General features: G+C 32.1%; 1 long non-coding RNA gene across 1 annotated transcript; it reads left to right on the top strand.

Annotated features, from left to right (window-relative positions):
* Positions 1-13,814: 13,814 nt before the first annotated feature.
* Positions 13,815-18,237, top strand: LOC116402818. The gene is made up of 2 exons (XR_004215466.1): positions 13,815-17,338; positions 18,022-18,237. It is a non-coding gene; the product is annotated as an uncharacterized LOC116402818 (long non-coding RNA).
* The last annotated feature ends 4,279 nt before the right edge of the window (positions 18,238-22,516 follow it).

Below are 22,516 nucleotides of genomic sequence, written 5' to 3'. Positions count from 1 at the left end.
ATAAAACAATCTAATAAAAAAGAACAAGATCATTATCACAATTACAAAAAGTCCTAGTGATCAATGCCCAAACTGAATAATTAAACCTCTTGATGCAGCAGGTTGGAGTACCATGCCAAATCCATTCTGGAACAAGAGAAATCTCATTCCTTAGAGATGAGAAAAAGCTCTCCAAGAACAACGTTCTATATTGGAAAGATATTCAAGAGGTTCAAATACACTCTAAATTGGCTATCTATAGCCTTACAGGAAAATAAGACAATTAACCAATTAACTAAAATATACTAATTATCCTTATCACCTCTCTAGCTTACTTTTTGCATTATGTTCCTATGTCTTTTTTTTGTGCTATGTTGCTCTTTTTCACTTCTTTGAACATTGGTCTTTTTTTTCATTCTCTTAATGTAAAGTCCCGTCTCTTTTTTTTTTTTTTCCAAAAAAACTCTCTAACTCCCTAGCCTCCCCTCTAAATTTCTCCACATAATAGCGAAGAAGTTTGCTTGCCACAACCTAGCCAAGTCTTTCCCTTTCCTTCAATCTAAAAGAGAAGCTCAACAAATAGGAAGACTATCAACTAGATCATTGTAAAGTTAACTATGATCAAACGTATTGTAGATGTTCAGTATATGGTTCCGACAACCCTTAAGGAGATAAATCCTCAAAGCGATTCTTGGTGTTAAACTAATTTTTTTTAAAGAATTTTTTCGGGAATGAATGGAATCAATAAGTGAACTGGTATTATCTTTAATAAATCCAAAGTAAACCAAACTTGCAAAAAAATGTGACTTTTGAGAAAATAAATATACATAAACTATCTTCAATCACTTAAGAGCTCTAAAAATGAACGTAATTCCGCAACTTGATTCTATCTTTTCACTCATGAAACGCGAAAGTACTATAACAACCTTGTAAACTCAGGTATAAGGATGTGTAATATATGAATGGCATTCTTTCAAAGGAATAAAAAAGCCCATATGAATATATCTTGGATGAAATCATTTTTCAAGATGCAGTCTTTTGACGTCCATTAAAGAGATACTTACCTTGGAGAATATATCACGGTTGCGCAAGTTGGATGTAGAGAATGAAAGATGCCATTAGAAGAGGAGAAAAAATAGGAAGAAGAAACGAATTAGATGGCTATAAGTTACATGAAGTTAAGAATAAGCAACGAAGGAGGAAGCAACCATGGCTACATCTACAACAAATCCAACATGTATACTCCAGAAGATAATACAACCCCATTGGAAACAGCAACATAGAATAGAGAGGGTTGTCGAAAACAAAATTGGAAGAGGGCGACGGTGGCTGCTGAAAATCCGTCACCTGGAGGTGGGCGCTACACACTGGCATTCAATGACTAAAATCAAAATCCCTTACACACCCCTTCCCCTAAAGAAAAAATCAAAGTTCAAGGACCCTATTAAAACGATTTTGAAGTTCAACGTCCTTTTAAAGACACAAAACAGAATTCAAAACCATAATTAAACAATATATAGAGTTATCAAATTCCCTTTCACACACTACCATTACTAAGAAAAAACAACAAACAAAAAAACAGGCCAATCCTTATTAACCCAATCATACTTTAGCGTAATCGTACACCCAATCTAAACGAGAATCACAAGTTCATATCTATATCTCATACCAACACAATCTACAATCTTTGTCCTGTCAACATACACACACTTATATATATCTTCCATGACATTCACGATATACATTCGACGTTATGTCTACTTCAATTCACATGCATTCATATATATTTTCAGTCAAACCACAGTATACATTCAACACACATACAGTTCACAATCACAATTGAGTCCAGTAGAAAATCCCTTACCTCGATTTCTATGCAAATTCTTCAATCGACTAAATCCAATGAATCAAATCCGAAATATTGGCGAACTGAACCCTCAACAATTCACAATTTGGTTGTGAATTTAAGGGAGCCCAAGGTTACTCCCAACACTCAACGCACGACTGTCGAACTCGCAGCAAAATCCTAAGTGTGGGTCGGTCAGCGGTCGGCTAAAGAAGACGTGGCCGGAGAATCGCGCGGCAGTGCAGCGGTTGGAACGAAGGTTGCGCGGCTGGCTTCACGGCGGTTGTGAGCGGCGAACGTGGCGGTTACTGGTTCACACGGCGGCTCGGGCTTCGACGAAGACAGAACCGGCGATGGAGACGGCAGATCGGCGCGCGGGACGACTGCTGCAAGGTTGCTTCGCGAACCGGAGATGGAGACGGCAGATCGCGGGCTACGGCTGGGCTGCGGCAGGAAGAAAACGGAAGAGAAAGACGGCTGGCTGCGGCGGGAAGGAAACGGAAGGGAAGGGAGAAGGAGACGGTGGAGTCGTCGCGGCGTACGGGAGGAAGGAGAAGAGGCGCGGCGGTTGCGGCTGGGGAGAAGGGGAAGGACGCACGGGGAGGAAGAAGGAAATAGGGAAAAGAAAGAAAAAGGAAAAAGAAAAGAAAAGGAAAAAAGAAAAATTTTTTAACCCTAACATTCTATGACAGTTAATAATTGTCGCGAAAAGTGTTTTCCGAAAAATTTCGTCTTTTCCCGCCAAAAACGCGAAATTTTATATTTCGTGACAGTTTTTTTTTCTTCTATTCATTTTTTGAGATATATAACTGTCATTGTAGGGTAGTTTTCTTCTAGTGAGTACATTGCCATACGTAGGAAACTTTTTCACAAACAATTATTTTGTAAAACATTGTATCTGGACTGCCTTTTTCTTCTTATTCAATACATTCGTTCCATTTTTTTTTCTTTTATGCAATTTCCAGTTTTCGGTCTAATTTTGTAGTACAAATAATCCAAACTACCTAGATTTAATTTAGGAAAGAGTTATGAATTACACACTTGGTTAGAAGAAAAAAGATAGGTCGAATTATTGTATGCATGATATGCTTAGGCATTTTATAGCTTCGGGCGTATTAAAAATTTAAGGTAGACATTGCAATGAATTCTTAACTTACAAAATTTGAAAAAAGAAAAATGGTTGGTAGAAAGGAAGTATTGGAAAATAAGGCTAATGCACTCTACCATATGGCATTTGTATGTTTTCGATATATTTGAAAATGGTAATTATAATTCTTTATGGGTTAATAAATGATTCACATATACGATCATTAGAAAAAATATACATACGAAATGACTTATAGAATACGTAATGCACGTTAACATTTGTGTTCCCAGTAAAATTTCATAATACACTTTCAATTAAACTTCTATTGCATTTTAATTAATTTAACAAATTTAGGGCACTGTGTCTTTTCAAATTCAAATTATAATGATTTATTGGATACGAGAGTGAGACATAGAATACTAACACCTGTTTAGCAAAAAGGTATACCAACCGACATATTTAAGTATTTGTAATTTTCAAAATAACTTAATGGAAAACGTACTTGAACAATTTGTTGTTTGCATCACCCAATGGATAGCTAGAATCCTTATTGTGTTCACAATCTCCCAACGTCAGTTACTAATGACGTTGGAGATATTAATAAATAACCAACAAGAGACTAAAACAACGTGAGTAGGACAAAATTGTCACAAATGTCCTATGAGTACGTGATACAAAAAGAGATTTTGTGTTTATTTTAGTCGGCTAGGAAGGATCCGCAGCCAACTCACGCATCCTTAGAGATGTTATTTCAAGATCGAACGGCCTGAAGGTTCGGAAGGGTAACTACTACCACATACTTTCCTTCAACAATATTTCAACCTTGAGGGTTTTCTGGTTCCTTACAAAGGACAAAGATATCATTTGCAGGAGTGGCATCAAGTAGTAAATGCACCTACAACAGCGAAAGAGTTCTTCAATATGAAACATTATTCTGCACAAAATGTGATTGAAAAGAGATTTTAGTTTGCTGAAGGGTCGCTGAGCAATCCTTCGAAGAAAGTCTCACTACCGGGTTCAAGCCCAATGTGACATGATACTGGCTTGTTGTCTACTGCACAACCTCGTCAATAGAGAGATAACGAACACGTACAGATATACCAGAGGATATCGATAAGGGTGATTCGACTTATGCAACTACTGTAGGTGACGACATTCACTACATTGAGACGTTGAACAAATGGAGTCAATGAAGAGATGATTTAATCAAAGATATGTTCATCGAATGGGAGTTACATGCTCAGTAGTACCCCTCGTGTAGAAGTAGTGTTGGCTTTTTGGCCCTTAATCTCAAATTAATTTATTTTAATTATTCAATTAGTTTATGTTTTGATGATAACAAATCTGATTTTTTTTATTGACAATTTTATTAATTTGAATAGACCATATCGTAGAGCTTGGAAAAATGATTCTAACGCCTTTTGAATCACCCAAATCGAAGTTTAAATGAAGAAAATATTGCTAAAAGAAGCTTAACGGAAAAATACCCGAGATGGTGACGTGGCAACCAAGCATTCAATTTGAACCAATTAGAGAAAGCCACTTGGAGCAATGAAGGAGTAACAAATGTGGCTTTTTGTTATGTTTTATTGGCAATGAATTTAAAAAGAAAACGACTTTAATATTATTATTTTTCCTTGTGTCTAACGGCTAGTTTTTTTAAAAGATAGTGAAGTGGCTTTATTGGTTTCTTTTTAAACAAAATATTTTGAAAAGACATATTATTATATTATTATTTGTATTGTGTCTAACGGCTAATTAAGTTTAAATCTCAACCATTCATTTTTCTTTTACTTATATCTAATGACCCAAAATGATTTTGAATTTATCTTTCCTCTATTTTTAAATACTTCACTTTTCCCAAATTTTAAAAGACAAGATCATTAAATTTTTACAAACATTGTTATTCTCTCTAAAGCTTCCAATTTTTATTATTTTCATCTTATTCTTGAGAGCTTCTTATTGTATTGTGAGGATTAAATTTGTGAGCTTCAAATTGTATACTCACTCTTTTAGAGAGTTTTCTTTTGTGTGATTTAAAAACTTCAACATATTGTAACGGTTGGATCCTAACTTGTGGAAAGGATCGGGTTTACTTTTGAACCCGAAAAAGGAGCAAGAATCGGTTCGGCTCAAATCCGTAGAAAGAGTCCAAAGAAGATTTTCAATCAAAATCCCAAGAGGTGCTTGGGAAAGTGGATGTAGGTTGAGTTTAACCGAACCACTATAAAATTACGGTGTCTTCTTCTCTAACTCTTTTCTAATTATTTTTTAATTTAATTTTAGTTACATATTCTTGTTGGTTGAGTTTGATTGCATACTTCCATTCATATATTTTTATCAATCTTATTATTTAACAAAGTTTACAAAGTTCTTTATTTAAATTTAAAAAGTATCTAATTAGTTGATTTTACTTTTTATTTGTCAAAAAGTTTATTTAAACCCTATTCACCCCCCTCTAGGGTTGCCATGCCGATCCAACAAGTAGTACATTTCAATTTTTTATAATGTACTATGTGTGTAACAACGACATCAATGAAGCACTAACAAACAACCTTAAAGCACAATGTATTATGTTCGATCTGTTTATGGTTTTTGTAACTCACCTAATTAACGTGTTTACATTTATTTTCTAGTATGGAAAGTTCTTCACGAACCTCTAAACACTTGTGAACGAAATAGGAGGAGTCCACCTTGGTCGAGTGCTTGGTGGAGTTGGTCTCCGTCAGTGGCTGGAAGTAAGACAATGGCACTTTAGACTCGGGTATCTGGTACAACTACAGAGATAGATGACGAAGAAGCTGCCAAGATGTAAAATCCAGGGTTCCCCAACTATTGATTGTAGGATAAAGATCCTGAAGAGAACATTCCAAGCCATATAAAAAATGTGTGGTCCATCATGTAGTGGGTTTGGTTAAAATGATGAAGTCAAGTGCATCATCGCTGAGAAGGAATTGTTCAACACTTGGGTGAAGGTAGGCAATTTAATTTTTGTCACCCATTATTCATTTATAATAGAAAATAAAACTAACAATTTATTTAAACATGTCCATAGAGCCATCATGACGCCAAAAGCCACCTAAACAAAATGTTTTCCTATTATGATAATAGGTGCTACGTGTTTAGAAAAGATCGTGCTACAGGAGCACATATGGAGACAATTTTCGATGTCTCAAGTCGAATGTACCTGGAGGGTACGAGAGATTTCCTGCTGACGATGGAACAATATGGAGATCCCTATTATCTATAGTTAGGGACTAGACATGTCACCTAACAACATCATAGAAAGCGAGGAAGCTAGACGGTTTACAATTATGTCAGACAACCTTATCATGTGGATCCAAGAGAAAGCGAGGAGGCTAGCGGTTGAATCTATGGAATCATTCACAATGCAATGGAATATGGAAATGACCATTTGAAGGCCATTGTAGAGTGGCTGAATTTACAATATCAAAATGATCGCACCTCCTGCGCAGAAGTCGTAAGACAGTTGTAGGTGTTAGGATTTATGTCCTAAAACTCATAGATTATATATATAATTCATTTACTGTTATTAATAAAGTGTCATTGTTATAATAAATGTTATTGATTTTATATTATTAGTTTTGTCTTCATAACCCAAATCCAATAAACTAACATCCTAAGTTTTTTTATGAGTCTTGAACAGTATGTAGAGACATACATGTATCAATGTTCGAGATCAGCTTAAAGGGTCTATAGTATAGGGATAAAGTTGGATACCTTATCCTAGTAACAGTATGCATAAGATCGGACCATGAAATAGTAACCACTAGATGTAAGTTTGTTAACTAGTTAGGTTTCTATTTCACTAGGATGACTTAGGTAACTTTGTCTTAATCCTAAGTGTATTATGAACTCCTATTTGCGAAGGATTGTCCTTTGATTTGTACGTGTGAGAGTGGCCAGATCACCGACTCAATATGCTTATCATTTTTAGGACAAGATCGAGTGGGGAGCTAGAAACATAATTACACAAGATGGATTTCACTCTTTCCCTACTTTAGGGTAAGTAGATGAGTGTTTTCTTAAATGGTGTCTTCGGGACTTGAACAAAATGTCATACCCTCTCTATAGCACGAGAGGGATTTTTGTTTATTGGTTGGACCATAAACAGGTTGTTCATTAGAAGAGCACTGATATTTAAGGACTACAGGTAACCTAGAGGTAAAACGAATTTGACCCAGTTGGTGTTGTGAACACTCGTGAAGGATTAACTTACTGTTATTTGTCTATATCCGTGGACAGAAATATATCTACAGTGAGAAGAGTTCAACTGTAAGTCTTTAGTGGAGTGTACACACAGTTAACGAATATTGATTAATGCAGTTAATGAGTTTAGCCAATTAATCTTATATCGTTGTAGCTTCTGATCTGTATGTTTATTAGGTCCCCTTCCCAACTCGTAAAAGGTAACGAGATTTATTTATATTGGTTGTAATTTGAAATGTTCAAATTTACTTTGGAAATTAGTATAATGTATGATGATACATTATAATATAAAGTTTATTTGTTAATCAAACTTTATTGTATCAATTTAATTTTGGATATTTATTTGTTAATCAAACTTTATTGTATCAATTTAAGTTTGGATATGATTCAAAATTAATTTATGAGAGATAATATATTAGAATGAGTGCAAATATTAATTTAATGTGAATTGAATTCATATTAAAATTATTGATTATGAGTTAAACTTAGAATATGATTCAAATTTAACTTAGGTTAAATATAAGATATTTAATTTAATTAGTTATTAATTAATAGTTGAGTTTAATATTATTTAATTAAATTAATATAAAACTATAAATATTGTTTTAATAATTGATTAATTATTAGTTGTTAATTAATTAGTTGATTTGAAATATTTATTAATTTAATATTTTTTAAATTAATAGAATGTCATGATTCTATCCTGCTCCCTTTCCTACTCCATGAAAGAAAATGAGTTATAGATATGTAGAAGAAAAAATAATTTTTCTTAATCAATCAAAATAAAAACTAATAATTTTGCTTTTATGCAAACTAGTTTCTCTCTAAAACGTTTTCCATTCCAATTGGTTCTCACAGATCAATTTCATCCTAAAGGATATAGGAAGGTCTTCGACAGGTGACGTCCCCTATTTGAAGTTTTTGTAGATTCAAAGGCGTCAATCTAAGTTTTTCTTTCTCTAATCTATAATTAGAAAGCATGCTTAGCCTTTATGTACCTATGATAGGGTGCGCCTTATGAGAATAATGATGTGCAATGTCGACAACATGGAAGTATTCTTAGAGGTACCTAACGAGTTTAAATTAGACTACTACACGGTCATTTTGAATCCATTTCCTTCATTTCTCCCGTCTGTCTCTTGATTAATCTACTTGAATGTATTTGCTGTAATGTCGACATCTATTTTAGAAAACTATTGTATGAATGATTTGTTGTATCAATGAAGTTATGTTTGAGGAAATGCATATTTGAAATGTTTTTTTGCATTGCTTTACTACGAAAGTTACAAATAGTATCAATGTTTGCTTCAATTAGGATGAATTACAATAACTCAATTTAATGATGTAAGCAGTATGTTGAGATCAGTTGAAACTGAATGGAGTAAGAATCATATGTAAGCAATTTTAATAATAGCGGTTTGTGTTTACATGTTTTCTATTACATGTGTACGTGAAAAAAAAGTCGTAATTAAGAAAATTAATAACAAATTTATGGAATGAACGTCGTAATTAAAAAAATTAAAGAAAATGATTTTTATAAAAATATTGCATCTAATGACAAAAATATATATGCATGGAAAACACAAATTAGTGGAAACACAAGATCGTAACTTAAATTATTGATATGAACGTTCAAATTAGGAAGCTTCTTTATTTCGATGTACAATATATATATATATATATATATGCATGAAAAAAAAACATGAAACATCACGGTAGATGCTAAATTTATTGAATGAATACCGTAAATACGATTGTTTAATAAAATCAAGGCTCTTGCAAATATAGCATAATTAGTTTTATAAATTAAACCCATGACACACCATTTTTGGATTTGCAAAAATGGCAAAAATCAAGCACAGTCCACATTTGAAAAACGCAAAATTACAAACTTACTCTCTAGAATTATAAACATTTTTACGAATTATTTGATATGTTGTTGATACACTTATGTGTTTTTGATACACTTGTTATTCTTGCCGATACACTCGATGAATCAAATAACACTTGATATGTTGTTGATACATTTGTTAAACTTTGCAAATACACTCAATCAATTAAATACATTGATGCACTAAGCATAATACATTTGTTGCATTGTTGTGATACATTTGTTACGGTTTGTTCATACACTTAATGAATTTAATATACTCTCTATAAGTTTGATACACCAAATACATTATTGATAAACATTTTATACTTCACTAATACACTCGAAAAATTTAATGCACTTGATACAGTTCATATGTTTGATACCCTTGATGTATAGGTACACTTTCTATGTTTACTGATACACTCAATTGATCAAAATACACTTGATACATTTGAGGTTTTCTGTTGATACACTTAATATACTTCACTAGTAAACATTGATACAGATTATATGTTTGATACACTGAGTTATATAATTCATGTACTTAATAATACTAAAATGAATTGCATTAAAATTTGAGAAAATGAAAATCATGTAGTAAAGTATATCAACCAATCAATACATATAATATAAGTATATATTACAACATTAATATACAAAACTAATACATATAACGCGATGTTCTAACAAATCAAAAACAATCATCTTCATTACATCCCAACTCAATAGATCTTGAATTAGATCTCAATGTCTTAAACTCAAAATTAGTCTTGACAGCAGAATGACTTCAACAAAATTTCTTTATTATGTACAAAACAACTCCTCCTTAAAAGCCAATTCATTCTTAATAGTGGTAATATCAACATCATTAAAAATCGTTAATTCACCTTCTAAATGAGTCTCAACTATTGAAGAAGAAGTTGAAGAATCAATTAAACATCCAAAACTGTATATATAAAATGAGCAACTAAAGAACATTGCGTAGATTGATCCTTAATTAATGTCAAGAACTAAGTCCATCTTTATCTTCAACAATCTTAAGAACACGATAAGTACCATTACTACCTATAGGCAACAAAACTGAAACTTCTATACAATTATTCAACTTGAATTTCAGTACGTATCAAGTTCACACCAAAAAAAGAATCAAATGATGATATCATTTCATCAACCAAAACACAATTTGTTTTGTAATTCACATAGCATTGACGCTCATCCATTGACCACATGAAAAACAATATTACTGTAAGCGTAACCATAACTACAATGAACTGCAACAATTTTGAAAAAATGAAAAATACATAATAAGTGTATTAGTCAACCAATACATATAATATAAGTACATCATATCACTGATATAAAAAACTGATACAAATTTATATAAAAAAAGCACCAAACATAAATTAATAAAACAAAGCTATACAAAGCTCCTTTTGGTAAAAGAGATGAGTAACAAATAAAAAGACAAATAAAAGAGATGAGGAAGAACAAATCCACATCCTTAATTTTGGATAGATGATGATCAATTCACAGAAGAAGAAAGAAAAAGAGATGATGATCAAAGTTCCTTACCAATTTCAGACACCAAAATATAGGAAAGAATATTAGGGTTTTAAAAAAGAATATAGGAAGAAATACATGCCTGAAGAAGAACGGTGTGGAAGAGGAAGAAGAAGACGATGAGAAGATACGTAGCGAAAAAGAGAAACCAAGAACGATAGAGATTGAAGAAGTGACAGAGAAGACCACAAAGAGGAAGAGAAAAAGTAACGATAACATGAACGATAAAAAGAGAATGAAAAAGTGATGGGGAACGATTAAAATAAAAAAAAGAAGGAGAAGAGAAAACAATGGACATTCAGAGATGGACATTTTTGAAATAAAGAAAAGATAAAATATAAAATATCAACAAAAATTAGAAATTTGCTATATTTGCAAAATTGAAAAATTTAGTACTAATGTTGCTAAATGATATTTGTATTGTGTCACCCAATACAATTTCCTAAAATCAATTTATGAAATTTGTGTATTTTATTTACAATAAAGAAAAAAAAATTGTCCAAAATTAAGGTTGTAATAATCTGCACCTCAAACGCAGACGATCATATACAAATTATGATAGTCTGCACCCCAAATGCAGACTATCATACTTCTTCCTCTAATCATAATCCTTCATTCTCCCAAAAGCATATAATTTAACACAGACAATAATACTCCTCCCCCAAACGCAAATTACCGTAACACTAAGACTATCATAAATCACTCATCGCCCCAAACGTCCCTTATGAGTTTAAAGATATATATTTTTTAAATGACTATAAATATGTTGTATACATATACCGACATTAATTTTTTTTTAAAGTTTAAATGTAATTTTGGAACTTTTGAAGTTGACCCAAAACATTGAGGAGATGTTTGGACAAGGACTATCCAAAGACTATAATAACCACCGCTTACTACAACTAATACTATTTTGTATTCCTCAATTAACTACCATGGACACTATTCCAAAATCTCCATCTTAATTTTTAATATTTTACATTCATAATTTTTTTTATTATTTGCTACCATGTGTTTACTATTTCATTTCAAACTATAAAAGCGTGTTTGATCCAAGGAGTTTGACTTCTTATTTGCCTTAAGGTATTTGTGAGTCTCACAATTGAAAACACCAATTATATAATTTATCAACTTCTTACTCTTTTATTATTTCATCCCTTACCCTACACATTTTCGAATAGTTTACCCCTCAAACACTGATATATTATTATAATCTATACTAAAATAATTTATATTTAAACATAAATTATTATAACTCAGCTCTAATAACCGCCTAACAATTTCTATCCATATAATAAAAATATTTTTGAACTTAAGTTTGAAGGCATTTTTTATACAAAAGTAAAAGTATAAAATTTAGCGGTCATTATATTCTGCATAATTTAGCTTTTCACTGTTAATTTGTAAAAGTTGAGCTATAAAAATAGTTTTATTCTTGAAAGAATAATTTGTTTCTTTCTATATGAAGATGATATAACCACCATATGTAATGAAAATCATATACCAACATTAAATTATGGTTGAAGAATGGTAATTGAACATACTAAAATTAGTCTTCTTTTCCACTTTTTCAACATAAAATATTCCCAGTGGAACATATATAGTCTGGGGATAAGATATGTTATAGGCCAATCGAATATGCTCATATTGGCAAGAAATTAAAAGACTTTAATAAACTCATCTGAAAAGTCCTAAATTTTTATAAAATATCATCCCAAACCCTAAAGCCTAAACCTCTTTTATGTGCAATATGTTTGACCATACATTTTTATCATACCTTAAACACAAACACACAAATGCACAAAATGGTCTAGAAAAATTAGAAAAGAGAACAAAAAAAAAAGCCTCAAAGTCAAATCGAAGAACACACAACTCCAACAGTAATTAACCTCCTTGTATTATCTACATGAAGAAGGTAATACAAATTTTTACAGCCAAGTTAAAGATGACAAACTTATCCCCCGTTCTATTTTAATCTACGACCGACTCAACTCAAGAGTCGAACACCAATCATTCCAAAGAAAGAAAGAAAGAAAGAAAGAGAAAAAGAAAAAGAAAAAAACTTTTTCTGTTTCAGTTCTGATCATCTACCATACCCACTGGGCGTCCGATGAGTTTGATCGATCAGTACCGTTCATTAATCCGAAACGGCGTCGTCGTGCCAGCACAAGAGCATGAATATACATCGTCTAAGGATATAGCATCGAGTCTTGAGACGCTTGAGCACCAGTAAACAGCGTTTCCTCCGCCGGTGTCTCCGCCGTGGGTGAGACGCCATCGTCGTCGAAGAGAGGCCGACTGTGAGGACCATGACCCGTAGGACAAATGAAGTGAAAAATGCGCGTGGGAATGGCCGGCCCAATTAATTAGGGGCTTTATAGGCGCATTTTTCCTTTTTCCTTTTCTTTTTTAAACCCCTACTTTCTAAATTGATAATTACCTACACTTAAAAACGAAAAAATATCAACTTTTCACATCATATCAATTTAAACTCGTCCTTGTTGTGAACTTTAGATACACTTAAATTGTAGATTTATGCAAATGTTCATTCAACAAAATTTACGATTATAATTTGAATGAACAATTTTTAAGTAAATCTTAATCAACCGTGTAAATTCGTTTAGTTAGGCAAGTTTATAGATTTACTCAATAAAATCACAAGTCTCAAACAATGATTATGTAATAGTATAAATAAGCGTTATTATTAGTGCACATATGGATGTCCACATTTTCAGTTGGATGTCATTTCAATAATTTCACTTTTCACTTTCCTTTTTTTTTTTTTTTTTTTTTTTGCTTTTCTGTCCACTGCACGAACAATGTCTTCAATAATTTTCTTGCCTGAACGAGGGGCAGGCAACATAGTACTCGACATTTCAGAATTATTTTTACGTCCATAATGCAATGTTTGTTACAATTATTATTTGTTTGAGAACTAAAAAATAATAATGAGAATAATTATATAAGAAAAAAAGATTGTAAGAGAGGCAAAAAATGGTGGGCAGGGGAGACATGTGAGACAGTGATGTTGAGAGAATAAGGGAAGTGTAGGGACGGAATTGAGGCCAAAATTATGGAGATTTTGAGTTCATCTGACGCGGCTCTTGTTTATGCCTTATCAAAAATAACAAAAAATGGCCCGTTTTATTAGGTTTTTTTTATAATTTAAATGGACCCTATTTGCTCATCATACCAAATTTCCCAATTCTTGCATTTGCTCTTCCTTTCGAATCTTGTGGGATTACTTATAGACCATTTTGGTCTCTTTGCCATTGCATTTCTAAGTTTGAGAGGTCCACTCATAAATATCTCTTTTTTAGGTAACTCATAATTACTTTTTGTTTGATTTTCATGTTTGTGTGTTTTTTTATTTATAAGGGGTTGTGAATGGATGTAGGCAATTTGTGAATGGATTAAGAGGAGAAATTAGAACAACTATTGTACCTATTACAGTAAGAAGTGATTATGCGCAGTTAGGAGAGGCAGCCTAGTAGAGAAGAGTTTGAGTGTAAAAAGATCAAGATATGAGTTAGGTAGAGGAGAAGGAAAAGGAAGTTTAGGAAATCTTAAAAAATCTAAGTCCATGATGAGTCAAGGGTCGCATTGGAGTAGCTATCAAAAACAAAAGTGTAATGAGTGTGGCAAGAGACATTTTGGAACTTGTAGGAGAAGAAGCATCGTATGTTTTCAGTGTGGCGAGAAAGAGCATTACAGGACTGAATGCTAAAGTAAATTTACAGAAGGCGAAGAAAGATCAATTCAAACAGGGGTGGTGTCTCACTCAGTACAACAACCTACGTGAGGAGGCTCTATATTAGACAAGGGTAAGAGGGTTGTATATGTAGAATTTAAGGGTAAGTAAGAAAAGAAGATGGTTGAAGTTTGTAGTTTTGTAATTATAATTTTTTAAGCTCGGTAAAAAGTTATAATATTACAAAAGCTAAGTAATGAAAGTAGAAATTTATGAAAGTTTGAAGTTAGTCTTTCTTGTCTAAATTTTGAGGACGAAATTTCTTAAGAGGGGAAGAGTTGGAAGACCTATAGTCTATAGTTAAGATAAAAAGTAAAATTTGACTAGTTTAAGTGAGAAGAGGTTGGTTAGTCCACGAGAAAGGTTATGCGACAAGATTTTGTAAAGTTGTGTTTTTATGCGAACAAGGTGTTTCACGAGATAAAGGATTAGGCGAGAATAAGTAAGAAAACTTTCTAAAAATTTTCTAAGTATGCTTAATAGGTCACGTGCAGAGTTTAAGTTCAGAATGATTAAGTCAAATTTAAAGCTTACACGTGCACCACTAAGAGCAGGAACTACCAAACTAATAAGAGATAAAAGGTGACTAAGCTTGTTTATGAAGTAGTATAAATAGAGGATGTGATTAGAACGTTAAAGATGATTATTACGAGAATTTGAAGAGAAAAGTTTAAGGGTTGAAGTGCTATCAATTTAAATGGACCATATTTGCTGATCATACCCAATCTCTCAATTCTTGCATTTGCTCTTCCTTCCAAATATTGTACGATTACTTATAGACCATTTTGGTCTCTTTGTCATCTTATTTTGGTTGGGTTTAATTAAGTTTGAGAGGTCCACTAATAAATATCTCCTTTTTAGCTAGGTAACTCATAATTATTTTTTTGTTTGATTTTCAAGTTTGTGTGTTTTTTGGTTTATAAGGAGTTTTTTAGTTTGAGGTTTTTCTATGTGAGCATTGATCATAAACACATCCAAAATTTTCTTTCATAGTTTTCAATTTGATTACTAATTCTGCGGTTGTAATGTCTGTCTCTCAGATCGAGAGCTGGTACCATGGATATGAGATAGTGAAGTATGAGTGAGGCGAGGAATGAAAACTTTCACTAATTATGTGAAAGAGATGTTATTTCTTATTGATTTTTATCACCAACTAGAAGGGTATTTATATAGAGTTTTCTTTATAACAAATTTTATAACAAAATAACTGAAATAAAACTAACTCTTACATATATCATACAAATCTCCCTCTAACTAATGTTGGCCATGAAGAGTTAAAACATTAGTTTGGATTTTAGTAAGAGGAATTGATTTGTAACGAGTGATTTAGTAAAGATGTCAGCCAGTTGAGTAGAGGAAGATATGTACTGAAGTTGTATGTCATTTTGAACCACTTTTTCGCGAACAAAGTGATGGTCAACTTCAATACATTTAGTTCTTCCTTGAAAAAACGAATTTCTTGCTAGTTGTCTTGCCAACTGGTTGTTGCACCATAAAGATGGGGGCTCATTGAAAAACACCCATAAGTCACGGAGGAGCTCCCGAATCCAATATAAGTCTATTGTTGTAGTTGTTAACACTCTATACGTGGCTTTAGTGGAGCTTCGAGACACAATTTTCTACTTTTTGGCTGCCCATGATATTGAGTTATTGCCTAAAAATATTACAGAACTTGTAGTAGAGCGTCTGTCAAGAGAGTTTCCAACCCCAATCCGAGTCAGAAGAAAGCATTTAGATTAAATGGTTTTGCTAACTTTCTAAGGAGGATTCCTTTGGAGATGGTGCCACTAATGTATCTTAGTACACATTTGGCAGCTTGGAGATGACAAAGTGCTGGAGAGTACATAAACTATGACAGTTTGCTGACAGTGAATGTGATGTCTGAGCAAGTAAAGGTAATGTATTGAGGTGCTCCAATGATACTTCGATGAGCTTTAATTTGGCATCCTCTATTGATCAGATTGAGTCTGGTATGTCTTTTAAAGAGTTGAGTGCAATGGGGGTTTTACATGGTTTGCAGCCAATCCATTCCGAACTTATGAAGTATGTATTTGGCATATTTGGACCGAGTTACTGATATGCATGTTGTTGTTTTAGTTACTTCAAGACCCAAGAAGAACTTGAGTGGCCCCAAACTAGTCATTTCAAATATCTTTCTTAATTGAGTGATTAACTCTTCAATGTAGGAATTGTCATTTCCTGTTATTATGATATCATCAACATACAATTGAAGGTATGTCATTGAAAATCCTTGTTAAACAAATAAAGATGTGTCAACAGTGGATGCAATGAACCTTAGAGTGAGTAAAAGAGTTGTGAAGTACCTGAATGAAGCACAAGGTGCTTGTTTAAGGCCGTAAAAGAATTTAAGAAATTTAAATACATGATTTGATTAAGCCTTGTGGTTGTTTCATGTATACTTCTTATTTAAGTTCTCCACGTAGAAATGAATTTTTTACATATAGTTGCCTTAGTTTCCAATTAAATTGTGTAGCTAGAGAAAGTATTATTGGAACAGTAGGCTTCTTTACTATACAGCTAAAAGTTTCTTAAAAATCAAATCCTTCTTGTTGGTGATATCATTTGGCAACTAATCTTGACTTATGATGAGCAATACTGCCATCTAGATTTCTTTTAACACAATACACCCACTTGCAGCCAATGACAAATTTGCCAGGTGGTAATGGAGTTAAGTTCCATGTTATTTGTTTTATTAAAGCGTCATACTCTTCTTGCATAACTTTCTTCCATGTTGATTCTTTGGAAGCTTGGGTGTAGGAGGTTGGTTCAATGTCAGATGAGAGTAATGGTTTTGTTGTGGCAACAAAGACTCTTTTCTTTGATATGTCTGATTTGCTTATAGTATGCATAGAGTGAATGTTAGTGGTGTTACTTGGATGTTCTTGGATATTGATGGTGAGTTTCTCTTGACTTTCAGTATGAGTACTCTCATTTTCAGTTGATGCAAGACTTTCATTGTTGGTGTTTCCATTTCTGTGATTCATAGTAGAGGTAACTGTCTTCATCACTTAAAATTGCATGCCCATTATTCATAGTATTTCCATTATCAATTAATATTAAGGTATAATCTATTTCAATATATTAAATGGGTTATCGTGTATTAAAATTGAATATTAGAGATAAGAGGGATTTGGTGTTGATTTTTGGATGAGTGAGGTGTAGGATTTTGTTGAGATATGGATAGGTTTGAGAAAGGGAAAAGTGGTTCGTCAAATATAACATGGCGGGAAGTGAAAAAATTACTTGAGCTCATGTTGTAACACAAATATGCTTTATGGTCTGGGAGGTAACTGAGAAAGACACATTGGGATGTTTTTGGTTATAGCATATGAGAAATGGGTAGCAAGCACAACCGAAGATTTTGAGGTGCTCATAGTCGGGTGGGGGGGGGAGGTAGTTTGTTTATTAGGAAGACAACGGAGGCAAAGGCAAAGGACCAAATTTTAAGGGGAAATGTTGTTTCAACTATATAACAGTATTTTTTTTTCGATTAAGTCATTTTGTTCGTGTGTATAAAGACATCATTTTTTTATGAGATATACCATAGGATTCAAGATAGAAGGAGAGACTCTATTAACAAATTATCTGTTTTCTCCGAACTCTTTAACTTTTATCGTTCATTATGCTTATTAACATATGTTTTCAAAAATTGTTTTTGTTCTTCCCTTTGGTAGCAAAAGTTCCAAGCTCCCTATGGAAGTTGTCATCTGCCCTTGCCATGGGAAGTTCTTATTTGTTAAGTTTGTCACATAGTTATTCTTTACATTATATGTTCGAAGTTATAGTCAGTTTGCAAAAATGTAGTATTTTGTGTTTAAATGTTGCTTGTGTTAGCTCATCAAGTTATACTAAACAATTAAGTCAATAAATGTTTAGTTTTTGTTTCATTATTTCTTTTTGTGATTATCGTAAGGAGCCGTTTGGGAGAAGGAAAGGAATAAGGGGGAAAAGGAATAAGAAAAATGGAGATTAAGTTGAGGAAATAATTATTATAATTCTTGTTTGGAGGAAAGACTAAGTTAAAAAAATATGGAGAATTATTTATAATTCTGGTTTGGGGAAGGATCATAACCAAAAAAATTGTATTTTTTTTCGTTTGTGTATTTTTTTTTATTTGTACGTTAATCCCAATATAAGAAAAAATACATAATTATTTTTTCTTAGAAATGAAATTATTGTTTTTTTTTCGCGAACCCAATACAAAATGAAAAATGTACTAGTATTTTTTGCATTTGTGTAACTGTTCTTACCGTAAAACCTCTGCAACCAAAAATTGTATTCAAATTCATTTTTTTAGTTAGATTGTACCCTAATCCAAGCGTTCATAAAAAATTTGTATTATTTTTTTTTTTGTTGATTTTGTTTAAATATATTTTTTACTTGTAACGTACATCTAATATATTTTTAAAAGTAAGGTTTTTTTTTTCTCATTTGTACCGTAGTTTTTTCTTTCATTTTTTAACATTAAATCAAGTACACAAAAGAAAGTGTATTAATTTTTTTTTTTGTGTAAAATATGTTTATGAAATTTATATCGTAAATTCAATTCACACAAAAATTGTATTATTTAATATTTCATTTGTCTTCAATTTGTAGTTTAATTTGATCCGTAAATCCAATACATTAAAAAAATATGCCTTATTTATTTATGACAAATATTTGTTTTTTCTGCCGCAATCTCATATGAGAAAGAAATTGAATTACATTTTTTTTCAATGTGTAAGAAATGCTTGTGGAATGTTTTCTATAAACCAAATACAAACAAAAATTGTATTCTTTTTTTTTTTTTTTTGCGTTTGTCTAAGCTTATTTATTTTATTCGTACTCTTTTCCAAAACGACGAAAAATTGTATTAAAATAATGTTTATACTTCATTTCTACTGTAACCCCAACACACAACAAATATATATTAATTTTTAAATTGATTTTGTATTTTTTTAAAAAAATTGGATCGTACACACAATACACAAAACACACAGCAAATTGTATTATTAATTTTTAAATTGATTTTGTATTTAAACAAATTTGGATTATACAGACAATACACAATACAAAGAAATTGTATTATATTTTTTCATTTATGTAAAATATGTTTCTTCAAATTGTACTGTAAATAGAATATAAAAAGAAATTTATATTTTCATCAATCCTATACAATAAAAAATTGTATTTTGTTGTTTTTATTTTTTTCTTTCATTTTTAATATTTTTTCTTTCATTTATTAATTTTTTTTCTTCATGAGAACGATAAGCACGTACTGGAGAAGAGGACTAATTCGTTTGGCACAAAGAGAACGATGAAGAAGAGAGATTAATTTGTTTGGGTTAGAGGAAAAACAAGAAGATTATTGTGGAGAGAAAAATAAATAAACGAGGAAGGAAAAGAAAGAGAAGAAAGGGAAGAATTATATTAAGAAATGTGGGAAATGGAATGATTATATTTGGAAAATGAAAGAACTAAGTGGGGGTAATAAATGAGGAAAGAGAAGGAATAAGGGGATTAAGGGTAGTTCCCCCCTAATCTAAATTTTAAAGGAAACAACTAAACATGGGTGAGTAGACAATGGGTTGGGAACTATTTTGTAATTATGGAAGTTGTATCCTTGGCGTCAATCGATTATCATTCCACCAAGGGATGTTGGCACTTCTTTTATACGTAACATTATCTCGTGATTTAGGTATTTGAATTTGGAGAGGGTGTGACACATGCATTCTCGTTTTCCATTGACAAGAGTTTTTTTTCCTCTCAACATATTGCTTGGGAATTGCTAAGAGCTTGCTTGATCTGACACCTAAAAAAATGAACTTAGTTTATGGCAGAGTGTATTTATAATGTTTTTTTTTATCTTTATTTAATATTATTATGCATTTTAACATTTAAATTTTAAATTTTAGATATATTGAAAAGATGATTTTTCAAAAATATAACCAACCACTAAAATATTTATATCCCATAGGACAATTCTAAAAATAGAAAAAGCCCACAAGCCCACGGTGGGAAATAAAAAAAAAATGCTTCAGTTAAGATGCTATTAATCGGCCACACGCGAGTAATCTTTTTCTGAACGATCATGTACTACCGTCATGAAACACGATCTTGTAGTTCTTTTTAACAATTGGGAAAAAACTTCAAATTTAACGATCGTGTTGACAATGCTAAACGATTATGTTGATTATGACAAGCGATTGTTTAAATCATATCAACATGATCATGTAGTTCTTTGTTAAACGATAGGAGAAAAAACTTCAAATTTAAACAATCGTATTGACCATAGTAAGCTTAAGATTAAAATTAAGTTATATTAGATATCTATAAATTACGAAATAGTCAGTTCTATTAAAGTCAATGATGTTATAACCTAAAAGCGAGCATTTCATGGTTCCAGTCTTATGTAAACTCTTTACATAAGATGCCTCTACTTCCATGTCTCTACATGAACAATTCAGAATCACATCGTTTGTGCTAACTACAAAGTGGGCCACATCCATAGTGTCCTCAGAATAAGGTATCCAATTGTATTCATATACTATAGACTATTTAGGCTATATACTCGAACTTATGCATATTTGTGTCTCTACATAAATTTCAAGTTTATTCAATAATAGCATCGGGACCTTAGTTTATTAGCTTTAAGATTATGGTATAAATAACGACTTTATTGAATGAAATATGATTACAAACTACGAGTTTTAGGACATAAATTCCAACACAACATACCTTTTTCGGTTTGCATCATCTCCACCATACTGAGATTCCAAAATTCTCCAGATATCTTTGGAAAATTTTTTAACCATAAATAGGTCGAACATTAGATTCGGCTTGTGGTTCAATAGATGCCCTCAAATTGTTTTCTTGTCCTTTGCGTATTTCTCGAGATCAGTTGTGGATACTTGCTTCACTTGGTCGATGACAATGGCAGGAGGACTCGTGGATGATTCTAGATTAGAAGTAGGTGCTAGAATGGTTACTAGAGGATCAGACAGTGGATCGGTGGTAAGAACATAGTCGACTTTCAACTGCTCGAAGAAGATCAATACTTTTTTGGACCATTGGCAGTAATTTATTCCATCTTGTAGTTCGAGTTTAGATAGATCTGGTAGAACTTTGTTCGAGGTTTTGATCGACATTGTGACCAATTGCTCTCAGATTGTAAAATAAAATAATGATAATGTGGAACTCAAAATAAATTGTTGTGTTGTGACAAACTACTACCTTGAAAGCAATTACAACCGATCAAGGAGCTAATTGTGTTCCCAGTTGCTCCTCAAAGTTAACATAGTTACATGCACTCTTCGAAATAAGGAATAGAAACAAACAAAAATTTCTCAAAACAAATTTGAAGCTAGATAGAAAATGGAAGTGATGATTCGGAAGAGAAAGTTTTAATTTATTTTCTGTGTTGAAATTTTCGTGAAGGTTTGTATTTATAGTGATAGTCTCCCAAATGTTAAGCACAAAAGAAGGGAGCCCAACGACCCACATGCATGCCAAAATCAGATATTTGGTTAAGTTGAAGATCCAGTCGAAGTTGAGCTTTAAGAATGCCAAAGCTACCGATCAATTTGCTAACGAGAAGAGTGGACCAAAATTGACGCTAAATGGTTTTGACCCACAATCATTTCCTACATCATCACCATTTAAATAGAATCTAAGTTCTTAATCATTTCGTATCACATACGTATGTACAACCATGCATCCAAAATTGTATATAAAATTCTTAGGATGAACTCATGTTTATTTGGCTTAACAACCCATTGAGATTATACAACTCCAACAAGAAGTCTTGAAAGTGAATGTCACATCTCAAGTTCAAACCCCCTAGATCGCCACCTACATATTCTCGGTCAACCTCATTTCAAACACTACCATGGCAAACAAACATGAGACATTCTGCAAGTGATGATAAAACTTGTAAAAAAAAATCGCTTGAAAACTTCACTACCCAATAGGCCAATTTATTTTGGCACCCCTTACCGTCCTATTTTTTGTTAGGAAAATTTTTAAAAATAGTAGATTTTACAAAATATTTACAAGCTATAACAAATTATATCACTGAGAGTCAGTGATAGAAAAAGTATTACTAAAAGAATCTAAAATTTTGCAAATATTTTAATTTGTTTTGTTATATTTAAAAATTTCCCTTTTTTATAGCAGATAAGAAAATATTGC

The sequence above is a fragment of the Cucumis sativus genome, chromosome 1 (assembly GCF_000004075.3).
Source record: "Cucumis sativus cultivar 9930 chromosome 1, Cucumber_9930_V3, whole genome shotgun sequence".
In the NCBI taxonomy this organism is placed as follows: domain Eukaryota; kingdom Viridiplantae; phylum Streptophyta; class Magnoliopsida; order Cucurbitales; family Cucurbitaceae; genus Cucumis; species Cucumis sativus.
The sequence above is the reverse complement of the archived record's forward strand: the minus strand, read 5'-3'. Positions and strand labels throughout refer to the sequence as shown.